The sequence below is a fragment of the Scyliorhinus torazame genome, chromosome 15, assembly GCF_047496885.1.
Source record: "Scyliorhinus torazame isolate Kashiwa2021f chromosome 15, sScyTor2.1, whole genome shotgun sequence".
Taxonomy (NCBI): Eukaryota; Metazoa; Chordata; class Chondrichthyes; order Carcharhiniformes; family Scyliorhinidae; genus Scyliorhinus; species Scyliorhinus torazame.
This window is the reverse complement of record NC_092721.1, coordinates 141,800,135-141,826,114: the sequence shown is the minus strand read 5'-3', so window position 1 is coordinate 141,826,114 and position 25,980 is coordinate 141,800,135. Positions and strand designations below refer to the sequence as shown.

At 43.2% G+C, this 25,980-nt stretch overlaps 1 protein-coding gene across 2 annotated transcripts in view; it reads left to right on the top strand.

Annotated features, from left to right (window-relative positions):
- The window catches only part of micu2 (mitochondrial calcium uptake 2), a 736,923-nt gene that overhangs the window by 95,445 nt on the left and 615,498 nt on the right, over window positions 1–25,980 (top strand). The window lies entirely within an intron of this gene.

Here is a 25,980-nt window from a genome sequence, read left to right as displayed (position 1 = left end):
GGAGGAAGTTGCCCTGGGGGCTCTCAACATTGATTCTGGACCCCATGAAGTCTCATGGCTTCAGTTTAAACATGGGCAAGGAAACCTCCTGCTGATTACCACATATCGCCCACTATCAATTGATGAATCAGTACTCCTCCATGTTGAACACCACTTGAGGAAGCACTGAGGGTGGCAAAGGGTGCATTATATACTTTGGGTGGGGGACTTCAATGTCCATCACCAAGAGCGGCTCGATAGTTCCAACACATACCAAACTGGCCGGGTCCTAAAGAATATAGCTGCTAGACTGGGACAACAGATAGTGAGGGAACCAACAAGAGGGAAAAGCATACTTGACCTCATCCTTACCAATCTGCCTGCTGCAGATGCATCTGTCCATGACAGTATTGGTAGAAGTGACCACCACACAGTCCTTGTTGAACAATGTCCCATCTTCGCATTGAGGATACCCTCCATTGTGTTGTGTGTCGCTACCACCATGTTAAATGGGTTAGACTTTGAACAAATCTAGCAACTACAGACTGGGCATCCATGAGATGTTGTGGGCCATCAGCGGTAGCAGAATTGTACTCAACCAAAATTTGCAACCTCATGGCCCGGCATATCCTCCACTCTACCGTTACTACCAAGTTAGGGGATCGACCCTGGCTCAATGAAGAGTGAAGGAGAGCCTGCCAAGAGCAACACCAGGTATGCCTCAAAATGAGGTGTCAACCTGGTGAAGTTATAACATAGGACTACTTGTGTGCCAAACAGCATAGGCAGCAAATAATAAACAGAGCTAAGCGATTCCACAATGAATGCATCAGATCTAAGCTCTGCAGTCCTGCCATGTGCAGCCGTGAATGGAGGTGGACAATTAAACAACTCGCTGGAGGAGGAGGCTCCACGAATATCCCCATCCTCAATGATGGAGGAGCCCAGCACATCAGTACAAAAGACGAGGCCGAAGCATTGGTAACAATCTTCAGCCAAAGACGCTGAATAGATAATCCATCTCGGTCTCCTCTGGAGGTCCCCAGCATCACAGATGTCAGTCTTCAGCCAATACGATTCACTCCATGTAATATCAAGGCACTAGATACTGCAAAGGCTATGGGCCTTGACAATATTCTGGCAATAGTACTGAAGACTTGTGCTCTAGAACTTGCCGCACCCATAGCCAAGCTGTTCCAGTACAGCCACAACACTGGCATCTACCTGGCAGTGTGGGAAATATACACAAAAAGCAGGACAAACACAACCCAGCCAATTACCACCCTGTCAGCCTACTCCATCATCAGCAAAGTGATGAAAGGAGTCATCAACAGTGCTATCAAGCGGCACTTACTCAGCAATAATCTGCTCACGGACGCTCAGTTTGTGTTCCATCAGAGTCACTCAGCTGTTGACCTCATCACTGCCTTGGTTCAAACATGGACAAAAAAACTAAATGCCAGAGGTGTGATGAGAGTGACTGTACTTGACATCGAGGCAGCATATGGGTGGCATGGTGGCACAGTGGTTAGCACTGCTGCCTCACAGAGCCAGGGACCCCGGTTCGATTCCCACCTCTTGTGGCTGTCTGTGTGGCGTTTGCATGTTCTCTCTGTGTCTGTGGGTTTCCTCTGGGTGCCCCAATTTCTTCCCACAGTCCAAAGATGTGCAGATTAGGTGGATTGGGCATGCTGAATTGCCCTTTGGGTGAGGTTATAGGGCGGGGGATAGGGCCTAGGTAGGGTGGTCTTTCAAAGGGTCGGTGCAGACACTATGGGGAAAAATGGCCTCTTTCTGTACTGGAGGGATTGTATGATTCTATGATTTGAACGAGAAGGGCATCAAGGAGCCTTGGAAAACTGGAGGTAGTGGGAATCAGGGGGAAACTCTCTGCTGGTTGGAGTCATAGCTGGCACAAAGGAAGATGGTTGTGGTGTTGGGAGGTCAATCATCTCAGCTCCAGGAATATCACTGCAGGAGTTCCTCAGGATCGTGTCCTAGGCCCAGCCACCTTCAGCTGCTTCATTAATGGCCTCCCTTCCAACATAAGGTCAGAAGTGGGGATGTTTGCGGGTAACTGCATAATCTTCAGCACCATTCGCCACTCCTCAGATAATGAAGCAGTCCATGTCCAAATGCGGCACGACCTGGGCAATTTTCAGGCTTGAACTTTACAGATGCACCATAGAAAGCATCCCATCTGGCTGCATCACAGCCTGGTATGGCAACTGCTCGACCCGGGACCATAAGAAACTACAGCGACTCATGAACACAGCCCAGTCCATCACGTGAACCCACCTCCCATCCATTGACTCTACACCTCCCGCTGCCTTGGGAAAGTGAGCAGTATAATCAAAGACCCCTCCCACCCTGGTTACGTTCTTTTCCAATTTCTTCCGTCGGACAGGAGATACAAATGTCTGAGAACATGCACTAATAGGCTCAAAAACAGCTTCTTCCCCGCAGTTACCAAACTCCTGAATGACTCAATTATGGACTGAACTGATCTCTTCACACACCTTCTCTACTGAGTAGTGCTGCGCTCCGTATGCTCACCCGCTGTCTGTGCATATGTATTTACATTGTTTTTATGTATGCCCTGTGTTTTTTTTCATATATGGAATGATCTGTCTGGACTGTACGCAGAACAATACGTTTCACTGTTTTATTGTACACGTGACAAAACAAATCCAATCTATTCCAAGTGGCAAGTAACATTCGCACTACACAAGTGCCAGGCAATGATCATCTCCTAGAAGAGAGGATCTAACCATCGGCCTTGACATTCAATGACATTACCATCGCTGAATCCCCCACAATCAACATCCTGGGGGTTACCAATGATCAGAAATTGAACAGGACTAGCCATATTAATACTGTGCCTAGCAGAGTAGCTCAAAGGCTAGGAGTCCTATGAGTAACTCACCTCCTGAACTCCCCAAAGCCTGTCCACCATCTACAAGGCACAAGTCAGGAATGTGAAGGAATATTCCCCACTTGCCTGGATGAGTGCAGCTACAACATTCAATCCAGGACACCATCCAGGACAAAGCAGCCCGCTTGATTGCTACTCCTTCCATAAACATTCAATCCCTCCACCACCGACAAACAGTGGCAGCCGTGTGTACCAGCGACAAGATTCACCAAGATTCCTTAGACAGTACCTTCCAAACCCACGACCACTACCATCTAGAGGGAATTGGAACAGAAGATACCTGGAAATCCCACCACCTGGAGGTTCCCCTCCATGTCACTCACTACCCCAACTTGGAAATATATCGCCATTCCTCCACTGTCGCTGGGTCAAAATCCTGGAACTCCTTCCTTAACAGCACCCTGTATGAACCTACATCTCAGGAGCTGCAGCGGTTCAAGAAGGCACCTCACCATGACCTTCTGAAGGGAAACTAGGGAGGCGCAATAAATGCTGGCCTAAACAGCGACGCCCACATCCATAAATGAATTTTTAAAAAGTGTATATTTATTTATATTAGTAAGTTTGCAGACGACACAAAGGTTGGTGGAATTGCGGATAGCGATGAGGACTGTCAGAGGATACAGCAGGATTTAGATTGTTTGGAGACTTGGGCAGAGAGATGGCAGATGGAGTTTAATCCGGACAAATGTGAGGTAATGCATTTTGGAAGGTCTAATGCAGGTAGGGAATATACAGTGAATGGTAGAACCCTCAAGAGTATTGAAAGTCAGAGAGATCTAGGTGTACAGGTCCACAGGTCACTGAAAGGGGCAACACAGGTGGAGAAGGTAGTCAAGAAGGCATACGGCATGCTTGCCTTTATTGGCCGGGGCATTGAGTATAAGAAGTGGCAAGTCATGGGCGAAATTCTCCCCAAACGGCGCGATGTCCGCCGACTGGCGCCCAAAACGGCGCCAATCAGACGGGCATCGCGTCGCCCCAAAGGTGCGGAATGCTCCGCATCTTTGGGGGCCGAGCCCCAACATTGAGGGGCTAGGCCGACGCCGGAGGGATTTCCGCCCCGCCAGCTGGCGGAAACGGCCTTTGTTGCCCCGCCAGCTGGCACGGAAATGACATATCGGGGCGGCGCAAGCGCAGGAGCGTCAGCGGCCGCTGACAGTTTCCCGCGCATGCGCAGTGGAGGGAGTCTCTTCCACCTCTGCCATGGTGGAGACCGTGGCGGAGGCGGAAGGCAAAGAGTGCCCCCACGGCACAGGCCCGCCCGTGGATCGGTGGGCCTCGATCGCGGGCCAGGCCATCGTGGGGGCACCCCCCGGGGCCAGATCGCCCCGCGCCCCCCCCAGGACCCCGGAGCCGGCCCACGCCGCCTTGTCCCGCCGTTCAAAAGTTGGTTTAATCCACGCCGGCGGGACAGGCAATTTATCGGCGGGACTTTGGCCCATCCAGGCCGGAGAATCCAGCGGGGGGGCCCGCCAACCAGCGCGGCCCGATTCCCGCCCCCGCCGAATATCCGGTACCGGAGACTTTGGCAACCGGCGGGGCGGGATTCACGGCAGCCCCCGGCGATTCTCCAACCAGGCGGGGGGTCGGAGAATGACACCCCATGTTGCAGCTGTATAGAACCTTAGTTAGGCCACACTTGGAGTATAGTGTTCAATTCTGGTCGTCACACTACCAGAAGGATGTGGAGGCTTTAGAGAGGGTGCAGAAGAGATTTACCAGAATGTTCCCTGGTATGGAAGGCATTAGCTATGAGGAACGGTTAAATAAACTCGGTTTGTTCTCACTGGAACGACGGAGGTTGAGGGGCGACCTGATAGAGGTCTACAAAATTATGAGGGGCATAGACAGAGTGGATAGTCAGAGGCTTTTCCCCAGGGTAGAGGGGTCAATTACTAGGGGGCATAGGTTTAAGGTGAGAGGGGCAAGGTTTAGAGTAGATGTACGAGGCAAGTTTTTTTACACAGAGGGTAGTGGGTGCCTGGAACTCGCTACCGGAGGAGGTGGTGGAAGCAGGGGCGATAGTGACATTTAAGGGGCATCTTGACAAATACATGAATAGGATGGGAATAGAGGGATACGGACCCAGGAAGTGTAGAAGATTGTAGTTTAGTCGGACAGCATGGTCGGCACGGGCTTGGAGGGCCGAAGGGCCTGTTCCTGTGCTGTACATTTCTTTGTTCTTGTTCTATACCCAATTATAAAATTATCTAAGCTCCTTCAAAAGAGCATTACAAAAGCAAAGTGTGACCCTGCGCTAGGGGCTGGTTTAGCACAGTGGCCTAACAGCTGGCTTGTAATCCAGAACAAGGCCAGCAGTGCGGGTTTAATTCCTGTACCAGCCTCCCCGAACAGGCGCCGGAATGTGGCAATAGGGGCTTTTCACAGTAACTTAATTGAAGTCTACTTGTGACAATAAGCGATTATTATTATTATTATGAGGAATTTCCGATGACCAAAGGCTTGACCAAGAGGTAGGTTTAAGGAGGGTCTTAAAGGAGGAAAGTGAGTTAGAGGTAGGTGTGAGGACAGTATTCCTGAGTTTGGGTCTGAGGTCATTGAAACCCTGGGCACCAATGTGGAGCAATTAAAGCACAGATATATTCAAGGGCTGTAAGGCTGGAGGAGATTACAGAGAGAAGAAGAGGTTGGCCTTAGAGAGATTTTAAAACAACGATGAGCATTTTAAGATCAAGGTGTTGCTTGACCATGAGCTAATGTAGGTCAGTGAACCCATGGGTGTGACAGGTAAATGAGACTTGGTGTGAGTTAAGCAGAGTTCTGGATGACCTCAAGTTTACGGAGGAGTGAATGTGGGAGACCAACCAAGAATGCATTGGGATAGTCACTCTTGAGGTACCAAAACTATGAATGAGGGAGGAAGAATAGAATTTATTCCAAAACCTTATGGAAACACAATTGATTCAGAAAAGCTTTTGAGGCCCGGTTGCTTTTTCTGGAAGAGCCTGAATGGGCAGGCAGCAAATTTGAAGTTGTCCTGCAGTAATATTTAGTCTTGACAACCTGTCACATCTGTATTGAGCTTGTTACCAATGCATGACAAGATTGCTAATGGCATGTGGGCAGCTGCATCAGTATTTACTATAAAATGATCCTATTTCAGCACCATTCAAGATGTTGGGTTTCAGAATAGTATACCCTAAATTGCTTTTGTTGCTACTACAGTTTTATAAGTAGTTCCTTTGCCTCATTGTTCTTTTTTTTTGCCTTGAGTATGAATGATAAACTTTCTTTCAATTAACATTCAGAAGGAAAAATAATACCAAGCATGAGGGGAAATCTAGTTTAAATATTTGCTTGCCTGCCTACAATTAGTGGCAGGGGCGAGAAGTTATGATTATGAAGAGAAATTAGGACTGTTTTCACCTGGGCTGAAACAGTTAAAGGTAACTTGATAGCCTGTAATACTGTGAATACCTCTATGAGGAGGTAAATAATGACATTGTACCCTTTAGATGATGAGATGAAAATGATCGGAAATTTTTTTTATTTTTTTTTTTGCTTTTATAAATTTAGAATACCCAATTATTTGTTTTACGAATTAAGGGGCAATTTAGTGTGACCAATCCATCTATGCTACCAATCAACTCCTCTTTCCTCATGCAGTATAAATTGTTGTTCCTTTTGAAATTTGGCTTTCTTAGCAAAGAAAGCACTTCAATGGCATTGTCTGTTTTTCAGCATTGCCCAAATATCAGACAGATCAAAACCGAGTCAAACACCTTTATAACTTCACAACTGACTCCTGACTACCTCCTTGACAACCACTTTTCAACCACCCAACTACCCTTTCAACCATCTAACTCCCCTCAATCTGACCAACCTATTCCTTGACCCGACAATGTGCCACCTTTCACCTCACCCATCCAATCCATTCACTTCCTTACCTGCTCACCCATTTGCCCACTCATCCATTCACTAACTTCAAATACTGGACTTTTAAACTTACCGCATGACAGTCAGTGCCGTAAAAGGTGGGTGGGTCCTGATTTCCCCAAACTTTCCTCCACTCCACTGGAGTTCCCCGAAGGATTCTGCGCCGTGCATAGCTGTGGAATCTGGGTTTGGAAGCCACCAGATGAAATGTGCAGCGGTGTCGAATAGGGGCATTTTTGAACGCAGTGGCAATCCGCTCAACATTGCCGTACCCAAGAAGGTCCAGGCCAGTGACTTATCAATGTTGTATTGGGTACCATCATGGGAGATGGTCTGTTAAAGGCATTTCTTCAAGTATTGTGGTGTTACATTTCACAGATGACGCAGTGTTTAATTTACATGGTGGACTTTGACAATCAGCTAACTAGTGACCTTGGACTTTACTCACCTTGGTCAGGTCTTGCATGCTACCAACTTCACTGCAGCATGGGAGCAATATGCGGTTATAGTGTGGACTCTGATGAAGAACATGAGGAACATCAGAGTGATAGCTGCAGCACCAGGAGCCATACCAACACTGGAAGAAGCAACATCAAATGCCTCCTCTGCAGCCATATGCTCCTCTGTGGGGCAGAAGTAATGGACACAAAGCTTCAGCTTGAAGCAGGTGACACCCCAGCACATGGTGTACAGGCAGAGTGTTAGCTTCCTCGATAAGACTCCACAATAGTGCTTCAGGAGGTGGAGACTTTCACAGTAGGTCTTTGTTGACATCGCCAGTCTTCTGGAGCATGACGTCCTTCCAAGCGGATCAGGTGAGCTCACATTGCCAGTGACTGTCCAGGACACCACATCCCTGTATTTCTTCACCTCCAGCTTCTTCCAGGGATCTTCTGGTGACATCTTCCAAGATTTCAGAATCTGCCAACCAGCATATCTCCCAGGCGAATGCCATATTTGGCAAGGCAGCCACGTATATCCACGTTGACACTGATTGGGCCAGTCAAACACAGTCTTGATTTGATGCAAAGACTGGACTCCCACGGACACAGGGAATTATTGACTGCACATGTGACTTTCAAAGCATCCTCACATCAGCCTGGACTATAAATCAGTTGAAAGGCATTCCATTCCTATAGTGTTCAGCTTGTATGTGGCCACTGAAAGGTTATCTCCATATTTGTGCAAGATATCCTGGAAGCTGCTGTGATTCCTTCAATCTGTGATGGTCACAGCTCCCACAGGCTTCCACACCTCCACACAGCATGAGCTCCTTAGTGTTTCACAAACCTTTTCCCAATGTGACCCCATTTTGACTTGAAAATTGCTGTAACCAAAGACACCAACAAAACGGCAGGGTAGTAACATTCAATATTTAGAAGAAAAGGAAAACACGCAGTACATCATATGATAATCTGTTTTTAAACTTTTGTGAAAATATTATATTGTATATTCTCTGGGTCCAACTGTTCAGCTTCAGATTAGAGAAGCACCATGCGAATGAGGAGTTCTGGAATTTTCTGCACAGAGCCCCTTCCTAACTCCACTCCTCCACCCAGCCCTCCAATTGCAGCATAACCACTCTCTCTTCCCTACCGATCTTCCATTTGGGATTTCCGTTGATTGATGTGACCCTTGTTATGGGCCAGGGTTTAGAAAATTCCAAAGTATATCATGGAGTTCACCTGACCTACAACTGTTTATTAGTTTTAGTTACAATGAGCACAAGGGCCTACCTTTCAGGTGTTATTCAACAGAGGCCTTAAGCACTTTTAGACAAAAACAAAGTGTATTTTACGAATTTAGTTAACACTTTTATAATCTCACACAGTAAGCATGTTTATCAACTACTAACATAAATACCCCACACAGCTACAGTACACTATGTATAATCCTTAATAAATTCCCCCTTTAGCTGTTCCAATTTCATAACAAGATCCCATGAACCAGAAAACCCTTTTCAAAGTGTGGCCCCGCACACAGCACTCAAGACCTGGTATGAATGCTCCTGTTTCCTTTCCGAAACAGCAGGTTTGAATTTCTTCCAGAAAACAGTTATTTCTTTTCAAGTTATCAAGCAGTTTGGAAACAGCTTTTAAAATGCCGATGAGAGAAAAAACCTTCTTTCAACCTGTACAGAACAAAACCAGTTCAGACTCAAAGTGAAAGTAAAATCAACTCCCAGAGCCACAGCCCAACTCCATTCACAAAATGACATCACTGAAGCCATGTGATAAGACAAAAACATTTCTTAAAGGCAAACTCCCATGACACCCTGTCATGTGCGGAGTCACTTGAAAATTTACACCTCTCCTCTCCCAGGTGAAGTGTAACTGTGAGCCAGAAACATAATTGAATATTTTCATGACAGACTGTGATGCTGTCTCGGAACTCATTCTCTCCCCTCTCAGCAGCAACGGGCAGAAATGAAAATGTGCATGTGATAGGGCCTTGGCTGTTCCCGGCCATGACCCCAATCGCTTGCTTGGGTTTTCAGGCTATGGTTTCGGAACCTCTGCCTTAGAGACGAGGATTGCCCTCTTCACGATCTGGCTCAATACTCCTCTGAGGCACCCCATTCCTCATTCAGAAGAGATATACGCTGAGAATCATGTGACCTCAAGAGTCAGGTTGCCGAAGTTGCAATTCAAGTGCTCCGATAGATCTGGAGATGCCCTTAAGTGTTAATCCATCAAGGATCTCCAGAATGGTTATGGTCTGCTGTGTCTTGCACAGTGGAACTATAGGAAGTGGAAGGTGCAGACCGATTGGCACCTTCTCAAGAGGAGGAGGAGTCAGATGTAGCCTGCTTTGGCCTAACTACATGCATAGATCAATTAAACCGAGTGTGAGAGTTCATATGACAGTGCAATCAGAAATCTTCCACCCGCCACAAATCACAAATCATTTCCGCAGTCAAAAATTTGAACATTAGATTCATAACCTTTCCTTGTCCTCGAACCTGATTGTACCGTCCATTTGCAATTCAGGATGTAACAAATTAGATGGCATAAGAATGAAGAGTTCAAGTTGCCAGCGATGCTCACATCCCATTAATAAAAAAAAATCAACTGCTGCATTCTTCATGGCAACGTCTCAACCAATCAGAGTCCACTTGTTAGCCAGTCAGCACTCCATTCTCATGCAGTATTAATTGTTGCTCCCTTTACATTTGGTATTCTTAGGAATTTTCCTGATGAGTGCAAGACGAAAAGCTTCAGCAACATGCAGCGATATTCAAGTACTGTACTGCCTAGCAACTGTATGCAGCTCCTCTTGATTACATGACTGTAGCACAATAGAATATACTGCCTTTCTGGACTGACACTGCAGTTCCTTCCTCTTTCATTGGAAGCAACTAATGTAAATAAATATGACAATAATAGTTAAATCCCATGACACCAAAATTAGGACAGCAAGTCAAGTGGCTGAATCAACGTTAGGTACAAAAGTTAAAAGCCGCCTTTAAAGTTTTAATTCCAAGTAAGGTAGTGACCTGAATGGCATTAAATCAGTTTTCAAAGCCGGTTTATGGAAATTACATACTTTGTTGGCTGATCTGATTCAAATGGTGATCCCGTGTCCAAGCTCAAAGCAGCAAGCTTGTACCACCAGTCAGTCACCGCTAAGTACGGATAAACATTGCAGCTAATTATGGAATCGTGTACAGTGTCCGGAACGAAAGTTGTTGCAGTATCTCAGCTGCAACTTAGTAGGTTGCCAACTTGGCTTCAGAGTAAATTCTCTAAGTCTGTGATGCTCTCAAATGGAATGATTTTCAATGTTTAGCCTGAAGTTAGGATAGTAAGCATGAAGTTAAAATAGTAAACTGAAAATTTTGCAGGCTCCTTGATGGGGTGCGTTATATGTGGTGAGGTATTAAACTGGGTATAGTGTGTGTGTACTTTCTTATTGAACGACTAACCTCGAGTCCCATTTTGAAAGGATGCTTTGCTTCACATCTTCATTAATAACGAGTGTGTGTCACAGGGGTGATATGATAGATCCATTTTATTGTTGATATCATTGAGTGACTTATTTTATATTCATCATTTGTATGAATATAGTTTGAGAGTAAATGGACAAATAGGTAGTTATTTCAGGTAAGAAAAGAGCAAACTATTGAGTAAGATTAATCTCAAGAGATATTCTGAGTTGATCCAAAAGTTATTGTACAGAATGACAGTGTTATAAGGAGTTTGTTCTTTGTAAAGTGATATTGTCTATAATTCTAGCACTGAAATGCCAACAACAAGTCAATGAGTAAACAATTACCCTCACATTAATTCAGTGGTATATCCAAAACTAAACTATAGAAGTGCATCTGCTAGTTGATTGTGGAGTATCACAACTCCACATTCGAATTGTAAAGTAGAAATAATTATGCTAAGTAACAGTTGGGATGGAATATAAACTGGCAAAGGAATCCATTGTAAAGATTAAAAACTAACCTTTTCAAAGAGACCTTTACTTTAACACATTGTTGATGTTGAATTTAAATCCAAGGAGCAAACGACCATTTAATTCCTTTTGTATCATGTATTCCGGTGGGTAATCGTATACAGGTTGGACATCCCTTATCCAGAATGCTTGGGGCCGAAAGTGTCTGAGATTCCCGACTTTTTTGAATTTCGGAATACCTGTAATTACCTATTAATGCGGCAGCTCATCTAGCAGGGATGGGACCCAAGTCTAAGCACAAAATTCATTTATATTTAATTTACAGATTCAACAAGACACCACAATTCAATACGCAATATTTTAAATCAATAAATAATAAGATGTACATAGAATCACAATTAATTTTGCTTAAGTCAAGCAATGTTTAGTAAATTCAGTATGCAATATTTTAAATCATTAAATAATCATCAGAACTTCAATTAATTTATGTGGGGATTGAATTCAGATTTCATGCCAAAGGATGAGGATGCACTGTGCTGGATGGCTTTTTAAAATGTTTCTTCCAACATCTTCTGCATCATTAACAATGGTTTTTGTTGTAGCCGTCACTCTTTGATTTTATAAACTGACATGATTTCTTGTTCTGTTATGAACGCACGTTGTTCTAGTCTTTCAATGGGTCTGTCACACATTTTCACCATGACATCAATGGGCACTTTTTCCACTGTGTTAACAGTGTCATCATCTTTACTGTTATCATTACGATCACCTTGATGCAGAACCATTTCAACTATTTCACCATTGGTCATTGAATGAACAACTCATTATGGAGCCTCATTATCAATGTTGAGCACTTCTTCGATGTCCATTTCCTCCAGCTTATTGATGACATCCGAGGATATTCCTTTTGCATATGTAAGGAGATCCGATTTCATCTTTTCCTCACTTGTCACACACAATCCTTGAAACTCATTACTTTGTTCATCATCATCATTGAACATAGATGTAAGCCACAGGTTGTGCCAGGCATAGGCAAGAATGTCTTTATCTACAGTGTTCCATGTTTTAACAGCGGCGTAAATCGCATCCTTCACATTAAACTCCTTTTGGAAACCTTCCACACCCATACCTCTATTCACTGCCGCCAACATGCTGTTCAAGAAACAGTCTTTATATTTACTCTTCATTGATCTAAGGATACCTTGGTCACATGGCTGAGTTAATGAAGTCACATTTGGGGGGCATTAGATGCCATAAATATTATTCTTGATGAAAAGTTCATCTGGAGGATGTGCAGAACAGGGGCGGAATTCTCCCCCCCCACGCCGGGTGGGAGAATCGCCCGGGCGCCACGCCGTCCCGACGCCCGCACGCGATTCTCCCCCCCCCCCCCCCCCCAAACCGCACGGCGCGAATCACGGCTGGCCGCTGGGAGAATCGCCGCTTGCCGTTGGTAATGGGCGAGCGGCGATTCTCCGGCCCGTATGGGCCGAGCAGCCTGCCCAACACGACAGGTTCCCGCCCGCGCCATCCACACCTGGTCGCTGCCAGCGGGAACAGAGCGGGAACGCTGGACGGGGCGGCCTGAGGGGGGGGGGGGTTCGTTCCTGCACCGGGGGGGGGGCTCAAAAGGGGTCTGGCCCGTGATCTGTGCCCACCGATCGGCGGGCCGGCCTCTCTGACGGAGGACCTCCTTTCCTCCGCTGCCCCGCAAGATCCATCCGCCATCTACATGTGGGGCGGCCGCGCGGGTGACGTCATTTACGCGGCGCTGGTCGCGTCATTTACACGGCACCGCTTTTACGCGGCGCCAAGGCCCGGAACGCGTAAATGACGCGTGCCGCTCCTAGCCCCCCGGGGACAGGAGAATAGGGGGCTGGGAACGGTCTCCGACGCCGGAGTGAAACACTCCGGTTTTCACTCCTGCGTCGGGACTTAGTCTCCCAATGGGAGAATTGCGCCCCAGTTGTCAAGGAATAACAAAATCTTGCAGTCGACATCCAGCCCAGATTCCCTGCTGTGGACACGGGCTGCTGGTACAAAATGTTTGAGAAACCAATCAGAAAAGATGTCCCTGGTTATCCATGCCCCCTTGTTTGTGTAATAATGGACTGGTAAGGTATTCACTCCTTTAAAACCACAAGGACGCATGCTCTTACCTATCATAGCAGATTTACACTTGTGCGTGCCTGCTGCATTAGCACAACCCAGCACAGTCATTCTGTCCTTGGCATTCTTAACACCTGTAGGCACCTTCTCATCAGCTATAGTCAGTGTCTTCCTGGGACAATAACACCAGAGCAACGATGTCTCATCAACATTGTAGACTTGTTCTGGCATTAGATTTCCATCAGTGATGATCTTGGCAAACTCATCAATGAAATTCTCTGCTGCCTTGTAATCAGAAGCTTTATCACCACAAATCTGTAAAAATGATATACCGTGGGCCGAGCGGCCGTAAGAAAAGAGCCGAGTCCCGCCGGCGCCGTTCTAACCTGCTCTGGGCTGGCGGGACCTCGGTGTGTAAGGGTCGGGTGGCGGCCTTTGTGGGGGGAGGGGGTCCGACCTGGGGGGGGGGGGAGTGGGGGGGGGGGGGTGGCTCTGATGTGGCCTGGTCCGCGATCAGGGCCCACCATGGGGGCCTCCTTTCCTATGCGCCGGCCCTTGTAGTCCTGCACCATGTTGCGTCAAGGTCGGCGCGTTGAAGGAGGCCACTGCGTATGCATGCGTTGGTGCCGACGCCACTGCGCATGTCCTCGTTGGCGCCGGCGCAACTGCGCATGCACGGATCCCGCAGCGCACAGTTCGCGCCGGGATCTACAGCTGGAGCGGCGCGAACCGTTCCAGTGCCGTGCTGGCCCCCTGTAGGGCCAGAATTAGTCATGGGAGCAGCCCGTTCATGCCGTCGTAAGACGGCGTTTACGACGGTGTGCACACTCTGCCGCGGGATTGGAGAATTCCGCCCCGTGTCTTTTCTTAAATTTCTGAGACCAGCCTGCTGAATATTCATTGTTACATTAAATTTAAGTTCGTCATGATAGATATTTGCTTGTTTCATGATAAGCATACCGTTAAGCGGCATATGTTCACTCCGTGCTGACGAATCCACTCTTTCAATACACGAGCAAGATCTTCATTTTTTACCGTATGCAATGTTTTTCTGTTTTTCATTCGCTTCTGCTCATCACTTTCAGCACAGAAGTTTGACAGTCTTTCTGCTTCTTTAGATAATAAATGCTGGTCGCCCCAACACCATATTCTTTAAGGCACCTTGCACTTAACACCACGGTCAGATTTCTGTATTAACTTGACTTTCACGCACAAATGCTTCCTTTTCTTCCTTTCACAATTACCCATAGGGGTATCTTCAGGCATTTTCAATAGTACGTCTGGCTATGATGATTGCTGAAAACGTTTTGGCACCAAAACAGCTCCGTCTGTGGCTTGTAACCGTCTGTGGCATTGCCCGGGAACCTCCTCTGAGTCACTCATGGCATCACATCGGCGCTCGAAAGAAAAGTGCGGATTTCAGTGCTTTTCAAATTTCAGATAAGGATTCTCAACCTGTGGGTGCAGTGCCCTCCTTTGTGTTGATTCTTCGTTTATTATTTTTTATTTTAACCAGTGTCTTTGGTTCTGAAGACTCATTTCAATCCTATTATATAAAGTAGTTAATTTTTTTGCTAAGACTCTGCATTTGGAAAGGACCGATTTGGAAAATGATATGGCCTATGATCACCAGATCAGGACATTTTGTGATTGGAAAGTGAGGAGGTTGGATACTCTGCTTTTTTATGCTGGAATGATTGGGTAGTGATCTTGTCCCATCTTTAAGTAACAACCTGGCATTGAACAAGAGTATTGGAATACCACAGAAGTGCGAAGTGAATGTCTAACTGGCACAATATACTTCCTTACATTCTCATGTTTAAGACAGAACAAATAGTTTATTGTAATCATTTAGGTACAAGACAAAAACAGAATAATTAGGTGTGGTAAGTACAAAATTGAAGAACTGTTCTTCTTTATAACAGCTTTGAAACTTTAATAACTATTTTTAAAAACAATTCCGTTTCAACAAACAACCTAATTAGAAGGATATCTGATTTAAACAGCCTAATTATAGATATGTGGATAACCTGTTTCAGTAAAATAGCTGAGGGTAGTGCTGGTGAGATATCATCTCAAATTTCGATGCACCGGTCTAATGGTTTTGCTTTCTGGCATCTTTTCAAAGCATATGAACAATCGAGGCATTTTCATTATCTTAGTTGTACTAGAGTCTGGGTACAAAAAATGTCAAGAAGATTGTCAAAGGGAATGGCACTGCTGATGAGAAGCATTGACAGTTCATTAGACGAGGGATCAGAACTTAGCTGACAGCATACAATGAAATGAATACTTAGGCACAGCTGTAGGTTGCTACTAGTATAATTGTCTACAATTTAGCTGAAGCATTTGTGCAGCATTATGTTTTTTGAATACTGTGTTCAGTATTTTGTTTTCATTAAGATAGACTGTTGAGATGTCACAGAGATTGATGGATTAGTAAATACATCAGCAATGCTTTTGTAAAATTCGTTGAATGAGCGAGAAGTTACTATCCCTTGGAGACTAGGAATTGAAAAATACTATTATTAAGGTACAAATACAGTAGGATAGGAAGTGCATTAATGGTATATAGATTTTTACTTGGAGATACACTTGGGGGCAGCAGCCAATGAGTGGGAATGAGCTGGCATATGAAATTGTACAGTAATTTCCTCATCCCTCAGCATGTGGCAAGCCTTTCCATTACTTCTGATGGATGTAGTTATAATTATTAACACAGCTGTAGACGCGTGCTAATTAATACAAGCCAAATTTAAGAGAGGAACACATGGAGCAGTGTTTTGCCTTTTTTACATTTTTGCTTGAAGCACTATACATTAGGGACCAGCCATGATTGAAAGGGTATTCATCGAGTTGTCGGTGTCCAGCTCTACTCTTGCTGTGTATTTCACAATGGTAAATCAAAGCCATTAATGCATGGGTTTCTAATGGGCTTCGCAAGATGATCTTCGTGGGTTTCCAAGGTTACCTGATTTATCTCTGTTGTTAGATTCTGTATTTGTATACTTAACGGATGTTATTTTTGAAACTGTATAAAGTGCTGTGGCCAGAAAAATATGACACTATTTGTAGAGGAGTTTGTGAGTATGCGAATGGCCAGAACATCCTGGGAAACAAAGTTTCGGCATAACTACGGTGTAAGAGTAGAATTGCACCATTTTTCTGCGGAAAATCTACACGCTTCTCCTGAAGTGCATCTTTAAAAACCCCAATTAGCTCATTATCTTAGCTCTGACACCTGCATTGGATCACAGAGTTTAAGGCAATTTAATCGTACAACCGTTTCTCTTTTTAATATAAACAGATTCTGATGTTTAAAAATAGAGCTTTCAGAGAAATAAAGAATACGGTACAAGACCCAGTAAGGAGGATTTTACCCATGGATTCAAATTTACACCTAAAATTGTTCATGTAATATGACTAAAAGTCACTATTTCTGCTTTCCATAGATATTTTTTCCTAACCAGCTTTAAAAAAATAATTCTGTATTAAATCATAGAACATACAGTGCAAAAGGAGACTATACGGCCCATCGAGTCTGCACTGACCCATTTAAGCCCTCACTTCCACCCTATCCCTGTAACCCAATAACCCCTCCTAACCTTTTTTGGACACTGAGGGCAATTTAGCATGGCCAATCCACCTAACCACGTCTTTGGACTGTGGGAGGAAACCGGATGACCCAGAGGAAACCCACGCAGACACGGGGAGAACATGCAGACTCCGCACAGACGGTGACCCAGCGGAAAATCGAACCTGGGACCCTGGCGCTGTGAAGCCACAGTGCTAGCCACTTGTGCTACCGCGCTGCCCCATGCACTGTGTTTTCTATGCCTTTGGATTCTTTTAGTTCATGGTATTTTAATCTGTAGTCTTCTAAAGAAGAAAGCTTACACAATTTGTATTTTCTTAAATATGCTGTGCTTTATATATGATGGTTTAAGTCTTCAAAGTTTAATCTTTAATATCAATATGTCAAAGAGAGACTTCAGGAAGTATACTTTGTGCATTCGTCATCTCAATTATTACGCTGATTTTCTTCATGTTTTATGCCAGTTTTTATCTACTGGTGTATGTTAATAAGATCAATAACAAGATGATCTCTGGCAATTTTGGCATAAATTGTGTGCAAGATTGACATGGAATCCTGTGTAAATTTTAATGTAATATCAGCATAGGTCAAAGTAACCTATTTTGTATCTTGCACAATCAATTACCTCACATTTAAAAAAAAAAGGGCTTGAAACAATCTGTTTCCAGACATTGGTTAATTAGAAACTTACTGTCTTGGGTTACTGTCAGCATTTTGCTAGGAATAATGGCCTGTATTTTCCAATTATGGTAATCCAACTTTTTTTAAAGAAAACTGGCAGCAGAAAAGTTCACATATAACAGTTTGTGTAATGTTTCGAACAGTGTTTTTAATCTCATTATTTATTCATGCTGGGATTTATGTTGGAAATTAATTTTCTTCTCAAGTGTATTGCAAATTATTAACTAAGCAGTAAAACAGGAAAAAAGTGTTCCTTTAAAGATAGCCAATTCCTGATTTATGCATTTTTTCTGAGGCTGCTCTAACAACCTTTGAACCAGAGGCAGTACAAATAAGGAAAATTTATAATTTATTTTAAAAGTCTGTGGTAATTGTTCTTAATGTTTGAAAAGGACTTGAGTTTGTGTCAATTGTAAAGGGATCAATTGTACTTTTCTTGGATAATAGGAAATGTTGGTCCATGTAACCGGATGACCCTTGACCTGGAAACAGTACCAACAGGAAGGAAGTTGAGACTCGAAGTCGTGTGACTGGCAGACACCGAAGAGCTTCAAACAGGAAAGCTGGAGGGTGAACACGATCAGCACACCGATGCAAACACAAAGCGGAAGCAATCTGGGATAGAAAGAGGAACACAATGAATTCTTGTCAGGGGAAGAAGCAAATCTCTCTCGGGAAGAGGTCAGTTTTTCTATTGGCAGAAAAGGAGATAGAAACTCTTGGAGGCAATGTGCGAGCTGGTTAAAAAGGTCTCAAACCTGCACGGTAATATGACTAACTCGGAGACGCTAAAGTACTGGATGTTTTCCCCAGAGAGGCCAACTATGAACCAGGTTGATTGGTTGAAAATAAACTCTGGAAAGCTGCACCATCGGGACTGTCGTGATTCGAGGGAGAGAGGGTTCTTGAAAGTGTGCCTTCTGATGACACTTACACACATGAATCTCAAAGCTGAAAACTGTTGGACAGGACTGCTGACTTGCCCTGCTTGAATAAATTGCAGCGTATTATGAACAACGCAGCTACTTGGTGCTTTTTTGGGTGGGGAGTGATGCAGTTGCTTGTGGTCCTGTAAGACTTATAATTTTTGTTTCGACTATTTCAAGTGAAATTTACCTTTTTATTTGAAGTATCATTTGCCTATTAATTCATGTGTTACTTTAACATGAACTTGATCAACATAAGTTAAAGTGGCAAAAAGTGAACTCTTGTTGGTAATTTCTTCTTTGGGGGTAATTTGGTAAATGTAATTGTTTTGGTTCACAGTTCCTCCACGGAGATCATAACATTTCTTATACAGGAGATTTCCAAAGGTAGTTAATGACTGTCAGTTCAAAGGTCAGATATTATTGTGCTGTCTGACATGATCTATGAAAATGACCTCTGTAGCAATATTATTGGCCTGTTCAGAACCGGTTGAACTGTAAATTTGTTTTTAATTTGAAAGGGAGGCTCATAGTCCTCCTCAGAAATAATTAGATTTTGTTGCACAGGACATTCGCAAAGTTGTTGTTACATTTTGAAAAGTACGACTTTTAAGTGAAACAACTTTGAGAATCAAATTTTGGATTTGGATTTTGGTTTATTGTCATGTGTACTGAGGTACAGTGAAAAGTTTTGTTTCTACGTACAGCCCAGACAGAGCGTTCCATACATGAAAAAACATAGGACATACGATAGATCATTTTCCCAGTGAAAGCTGCAGTTTGGTTCTCATGGGGAAAAATCATGGAAACATTATACCATATAAGTTGAAATACTTTACATTGCTAAATTCCTATATTATTAAATGAAACAACTTTTCAAATAAAATAAATTTGAAAATATGCAAGAAATATGTTAACTCTTTGTATTTAGCTCCTGCTCACCCCTGATCCAGATGCCGGCCAGCAGGCTCCCCCGATCCCTGACCATACCGGTCGCTGTCAACCCTCAAGCTCACTGCCATTCCTGTTCCCTGACCCTCCCAGTCATCACCGATTATGATCCCTGGCCCTCCCTCTCACTGCCTCTCCCGTTCCTTGACTCTCTCAAAACTATCAGTACCGCCCGCCAAACCTCCCGCCCACCCGCCGAACCTCCCAACCCCATGCCGAACCTTCCGCTCGCCGAACCTTCCGCTCCCTGCCTCTCCCTGTCCCCATTTTCCAATGTTGAACCCTCATTGTGAGCGAGGGTCCCTCTAGAGGAACGGCAAGAGGCTGCAAGAGCAGCATTTATTTGCAGGAGGTAAGCCTCAAATTGGAGAGGTGGCAAGAGGGCGGGTTTGTGAGAGAGTCATCGCCAACTGAAAGGGCCAGGAAGTAAGGGGTCCAGGAGCAGGAGAGACCATGAGGGGAGGGTTGGCAACAACCAGGTGGGTCAGGGAATGGGAAGGCCAGATGGTCAACAGCGACCAGGAGGGTCAGGGAACAGGAGACTCTGTGAGCCAGAAGGGTGACAGCGAGCTGGGGGGTCGGTGAGAGGGAGGGTCAAGGAGTGGGAAAGGCCATGAGCTGGAGGGCCGGTAAGAGGGAGGGTCAATTAGCAGGAAAGCCTTCTCCAAAATGACACTGATTGGGTCACGCGCTTCTGTCGGACCCAGTGCAAAGCAACTTGAAATGAAACTCCTGACCTTAAACATGAATACAGGCCCCATTAACTAATCAGTATTAAAGCAGAATGACTGAAAATGGGGTATTTTGGGCCTTCATCATGTTTAGACGTTTTGCTTGTTCTAGGAATGACTTGAGTTAGTTGGTATAAAGTTTCTCTTGAAACTAAATATTAAGAACTATTTACAAATACTTCATGATAAACACATGGTTTTATGGACACAGTATATTATGTGTCTTGGTCTCTTGGAGCCTCCGGGTCATCTGATTCTGATGTCCCTCTTATAACATTAATCATGTCTCATTAACACCCTTATCATAAATCTGCCTTGCAACAGCAGTAAAACAAGGTGAACAAAACATAATGGGATATGAGATGTTCAGTACCAGGTAGAAATCTGCCTAGGGACAGCAGTAGATAGTAGTAAGAAGGTCCCAATAATGAGAAAAGAAGGCTGTTTAAATAATTAGGTGAGAATAGTTTATGAGGAGAAACAGCTTATAGACGATTGGGATCCATGAGGTGTACATATGTTAATGTATAGTTAGGGATGTTGATAGGGGGAGACAGCAGAATACATAGAAGGCATAATTAATGAGGAACAATGGAATAATTGACCATACCCTGAGAAGCCAGTGAGACAGTTAACATCTACAGTCTCAGAAAGCAGACAGGCCAGTTTCCAGCCTCCAAGCTAGTGTTTCAGCTAGCAGCCTAGAAGCCAGTTTTACATCAAACAAGCCTCTAAGTCTTAGAGCCAAGGCAGTGTAGAAAACCTTTGTAATGGCAGTTTTAAATTACTTCAGTGGACAAGGAAAAGACGTTTCCCAGACTTTAGTATCATCCCTGCATTATGCAGTAACTACAAGCTGGTTATTTATTTTGGATGTTATTTGGGAAAACGGGGAAGTCTTATGGAGTTCAGGTATTACAGATATATTTTGGAACAAGGGAAACGTTCTGTATAAACTGTGTGTGTATTTCATAATCCATACACCTTAATTGCGTGAGAGTAGAGTAGTCCTGTTCATGTGCATTTGTCTTTACTTTAATAAATAGTGTTTAATAATTGTTACATGACGACTGGGCTGTTTAGTCTCCCTGGGCTTTCATTCATACAAAACCAAACTCTACTCCCCTACGAACCGGTGTTCCAAGTTGGGGTACCCCTTGCAGATAACATCAGCGTGATTCGTGATACCCTTTACATGGGGCAACTTAAAAAGGGGATTTACTATTACTCTATCATTTAGAATGCAATGCAATTAATTCATATGCTGAAATAATTAAGCACTGCATGAAAGTGCTTTTTTAAAATCAAAGATTATGCTTTATGAATGGTTTTCAGTATGCGGTCGCTGTACATGAAGAAACTTGATAGGGGTTCACTTTGATCAATCATGGCATCATACTGCCTGTATCCTGGTTAGCATGCTTCATTGGTGATGGAATAAAGAATGCCCAATGAAGGTTTATATCAAAAAGTGCCTGAAGCAAAACATTGAATACATATGGCACACTGTACTCATCAATGACTGGACTAAATTATGGTCTCTTAGTTTCTTAATTATATTAAATCAGTGAATTCTTTCCTGCACCTTTTGCTTTGATATCTTTGTGACAAATGGACATTTCTTTCTTCCCCATTTTGGTTGAGACATGCCACTCACTAATCATTAACGTTTGATCTCTTGTGTCTGAAAATGTAAGAAATCAAGGGGGAGGGAGGTGCAGGGTGGGCTTAATTTCAGAAAAATGAATAAAGTGATTGTAATGTATATTGACTTCTTCAGCAAACTTATGAATGTAATTGCCTTGCTTGAGGAACTTCTGAGAAAGTTGTTTTTCCTCAGTATTCTTGCTGGGGGTCCGTTAGCTCAGTTGGCTGGACAGCTGGTTCGTGATGCGGAGCGACACCAACCGCAAGGGTTCTATTCCCATTCCAGCTGAGGTTATCCAGTAGGGAATACTCCTCACCTGAGGTATGGTGACTCTCAGGTAAAATGACCACCAGTCAGCTCTCTCTCAAAAGGGGAGAGCAGCCTATGGCCCCCTGGGACAGTGGCGACATTTTGTTGCATTTTGTATCTTGGAGGAGGGTAAATCCTTTCAAAAAATTCTTCTTGTCTGTATGTTTGCCCATGTTTGTTGAAAAGATTTCCGTGCCACTATTGATGCCTCAGCCAACTGACCAACCTGTTATTCTCATTTGCTACATGTGGGACCCAGTGTACAATAGACTGCTGAGTTTGCTAACCTGACATCTGTGACTGCAGTTCAGAAGTAAGTAATTAGTTATGACACGTGCTTACATTTGGTAAGACGCTTAATTAATACAAGTTATCTTTCTAAACATAGGCCCTAAATTTCTATGTTTCTCTCTTAATTTCCTGTCTGAACTTCAGCAGGCTTCGTGGAACAACCAGAGTAAATGGGCATCTTTAGTTCTTGCACCATTCCTGTCAATCCCATTACAGAGCAACTCTATGGAAATCTCAGAGCTTTATAACTCAGGTTTTGCACCATACCCCTTGCTACATCATGCAGGTGAATATTTGCTTTACACAATGGACAGATACCTTTAGGAGTATTGGGAATTGCTTTAAGTGTGCACAAGTAAAGCAGATTAATAAATTAGCACTCCAGTAATTTGATTTTTATTCTTATTCTTGGAGATTTAAAAAAATTCAGCACCATAAGGAAAAATTATTAAATGGCTTAATAAAAATTGAAACATCACATCTGATTTATACTGAAAGCTATACTTCAACACAAACCTGTCCTACAATCAGAGGGTCACTTATTGTGAGCAACTGCATTAAAGTGTCATGTTTCTGTCTATGTGGAGCATTACAAAATGGTTCCCTACTGGATGAATAATGAATCGTTCTGTAATTAAACACGCTGACACTTAGTAACAGAACTATAATGACATTTTCGAATATAAATCGCTGACCAGATTGACCAGTAGTAAACAGTATTTTAATTGTCCTTTGCCAGGATAAATAAACAACAAGGAAGTGACAACAGGAATAGCCTTGCTGTGGATTTGAATGTTCCAATAGCCAAAGCCCCCTGGGGTTCCAGGACAAATGGTGGCATTCTTCAGGTGTTCGAAACATACTGTAATTTAAAATAGTTTTATTGCCAATGTGAAAAATATATGTTCTTACTGTAGATAAAAAATGTCACTAGTGAGCAATTGCCTTGTTGAGCTTTCCTTTTTCCTTGTCACTTATGTCATTATTTGTGGCTTGAAACAGCAAGGTGATAGAAGAGTGGATAAGTGCCAGATGTTTAAAGGGTATATTTAGAAAATGTAGTTGATGTCCACTTGCTTGATGATGTTTGGATGGTACACTGTGATGAATCATCATTTATTCTTTAATTGGACACCAGGGATTGTTTGTAAAGGAATTTCCCTTCCACAATTCAGGTAAAAGTATCTTTGACCAAGGCATGTAATGTAGTGAATGTGTTAATCTATAATGTATTGTTCTCCTAGTTCAAACAAAATTGGTGCCATTGATCAAAATGTAAACAGCATGGCCAATAAAATAATGGTAGTGTAGAGCCATGTAATTCTTCCATGGTTGAGTTAATTGATATTTAGTTGGCACAGAGATCAAATGGTTGTTTCCTTACTATTTTGTAATTTGATTGCAGTCATGCATGGTCTTGCTGACAGCTGTTTACTGTGCTCTACAAGGTGTGCTACAAGGATAGCCTAGCGGCTGTTTCATCTTTAAAAGCACCAGCACAGTGTACAGAACCACTTACCTTTGTGGTACTCAGCTCTTCTATTTCTACTGATTAATACTCATGGCATGTGTCTGCATTTTATGTAAATGTGCTATATCAAAAAAAATTTGTTTGGCCCTTCTTTGAGTTTTTTCCTTATCCCCTAAGTAATGTTTATCCCCTAATCCCCTTCTCTTGCCAACTTGCATAATGTTGTTGCTGTTGAGAGGATACAACCTTTCCAAATCACCACTCAAATGACAAGCAACCAGAAAGGAGCTGGAGATGCCCTTTCTGATTTTTGCATTGTCCCACATAGAGATGTTGAAGTCCAACCGAATGGGAGAGCATGCTTTGCATGTAGGTTACAAACTGAACTTAGAGGGATTGTTCCTTAAAACTCATATGTACTGAATGTTAGTGTGCTGGCCTTCTTGTGTATTTAGTAAAAAAAAAGATCATTTATTTCTTTTATTATATGTACTCATGTAAAAGTCAAAATTTTACGACCAGTTTTTGAGGCCAAAAATCATGGGGTCGACCTTTACATGGGTAATGTTTTCAAGGAGCTGATTTGGGCCCAAATTAAATCCAAAAAAAGCGACTGCAATGGAATAAAATAAAAAGCAACAACACCAAAAATTCATATTAATTATCTCGAACATTTATTTATTTTACAACATTACAAACTCTCTACATTTCTTCCATATTAATTATCTAACATGTATTTATTTTATACACATTTCATCCAACGCAATATAAATATACAACAAATTAATTGCAACATTACACATTGAAATCCTTCAAAATCACTGATCACCATCTGAATCACTGGACAAATTGCCTGCTTGTGTAACATCATTGTGTGCATCTTGTCTCTTCATCATCATCATCAGTAGTCACTTCGGCATTCTCATTCTACATTTTAGAAATGATGCTTTGACAGTATTGGAATCGGGCTAATTCCACCCAGTGACACGATGTTGCCAGAGACTGTGCCCGCATATTTCTGCCCTCAGTGATTTTTCTTTTGATGTTTAATATCCAATTGTTCCACACCTTCCGGATACTGTGCTTGAGAGGTTTATTTATACACGCGTCCAAGGGCTGAACAACATTCAAAAGACCCCCAGGAATAACTGCCACGTCACTGTTAGTCGATCGTATATCACTGACTACATTGCTGATGGGATGAGATTTGAACATGCCCCAGATGAGCAAATCTTTTTTTTTGCTCATCTGAGACATGTTCAAATCTTATTTTTGAGACCAGTTCCCTGGTCTCAATCTTCACACTTTAAAAAAATCAATTTTTGCAATTGCCTTCGTCCACCCAGCCTTTCTCATTAACATAAATGACAACTCTTTTCTGAAATTCTTCTTTTCACTTGAATAGCACCATCTGCTTTAATTTTGTGCCAGCCGCTATACAAGATGGAATCACTGTGATCCATGTCTTCTTGTGATCAATTGACTCTGTAAGGAGGGTATTTGCACCATCCCTGATAATGCTGTTTGCTAGCACGCTGAAGTTCATTCCAATGTAGGCCAGTCGATAGAATTCTTCTCAATGCCAGATGACAAATTGGTGGAACTTGATCACCACTTTCTTCAGGGCAATTAGGGATGGACAATAAATGTTGGCCTAGCCAGTCATACTAAATCTGGCAGGATACTAATTCGTGCCTTTTCATGAATATTATGCTCAACCCGTCATTGGTCTTGAATTCTGGAATACATCTTCTCTCCTATGAGGGCCAAGAGTCGGATGGCTCAGTGGGTAATATAACATTTTGCCAATGCTTTTTTCTCGAGGTGAGAGGACACGTGCTCCGTTTTCCTCGGGTAAATTTGTTCTTTGGCACCTTCCACGGGATGTCTTTCTCCAGTTCTAATTATTTTCCAGAAAACATTAAACTCTTTGATTATTAATCTCCTCGGCAAATGCTCCGACTTTGTTTAACTTGAGCTGTGTATTTTGAATTCTTTCTAGAAGGCATCATGATAGATCACATTAGCTTTGTTAATTGGCAAGGAGATTGCC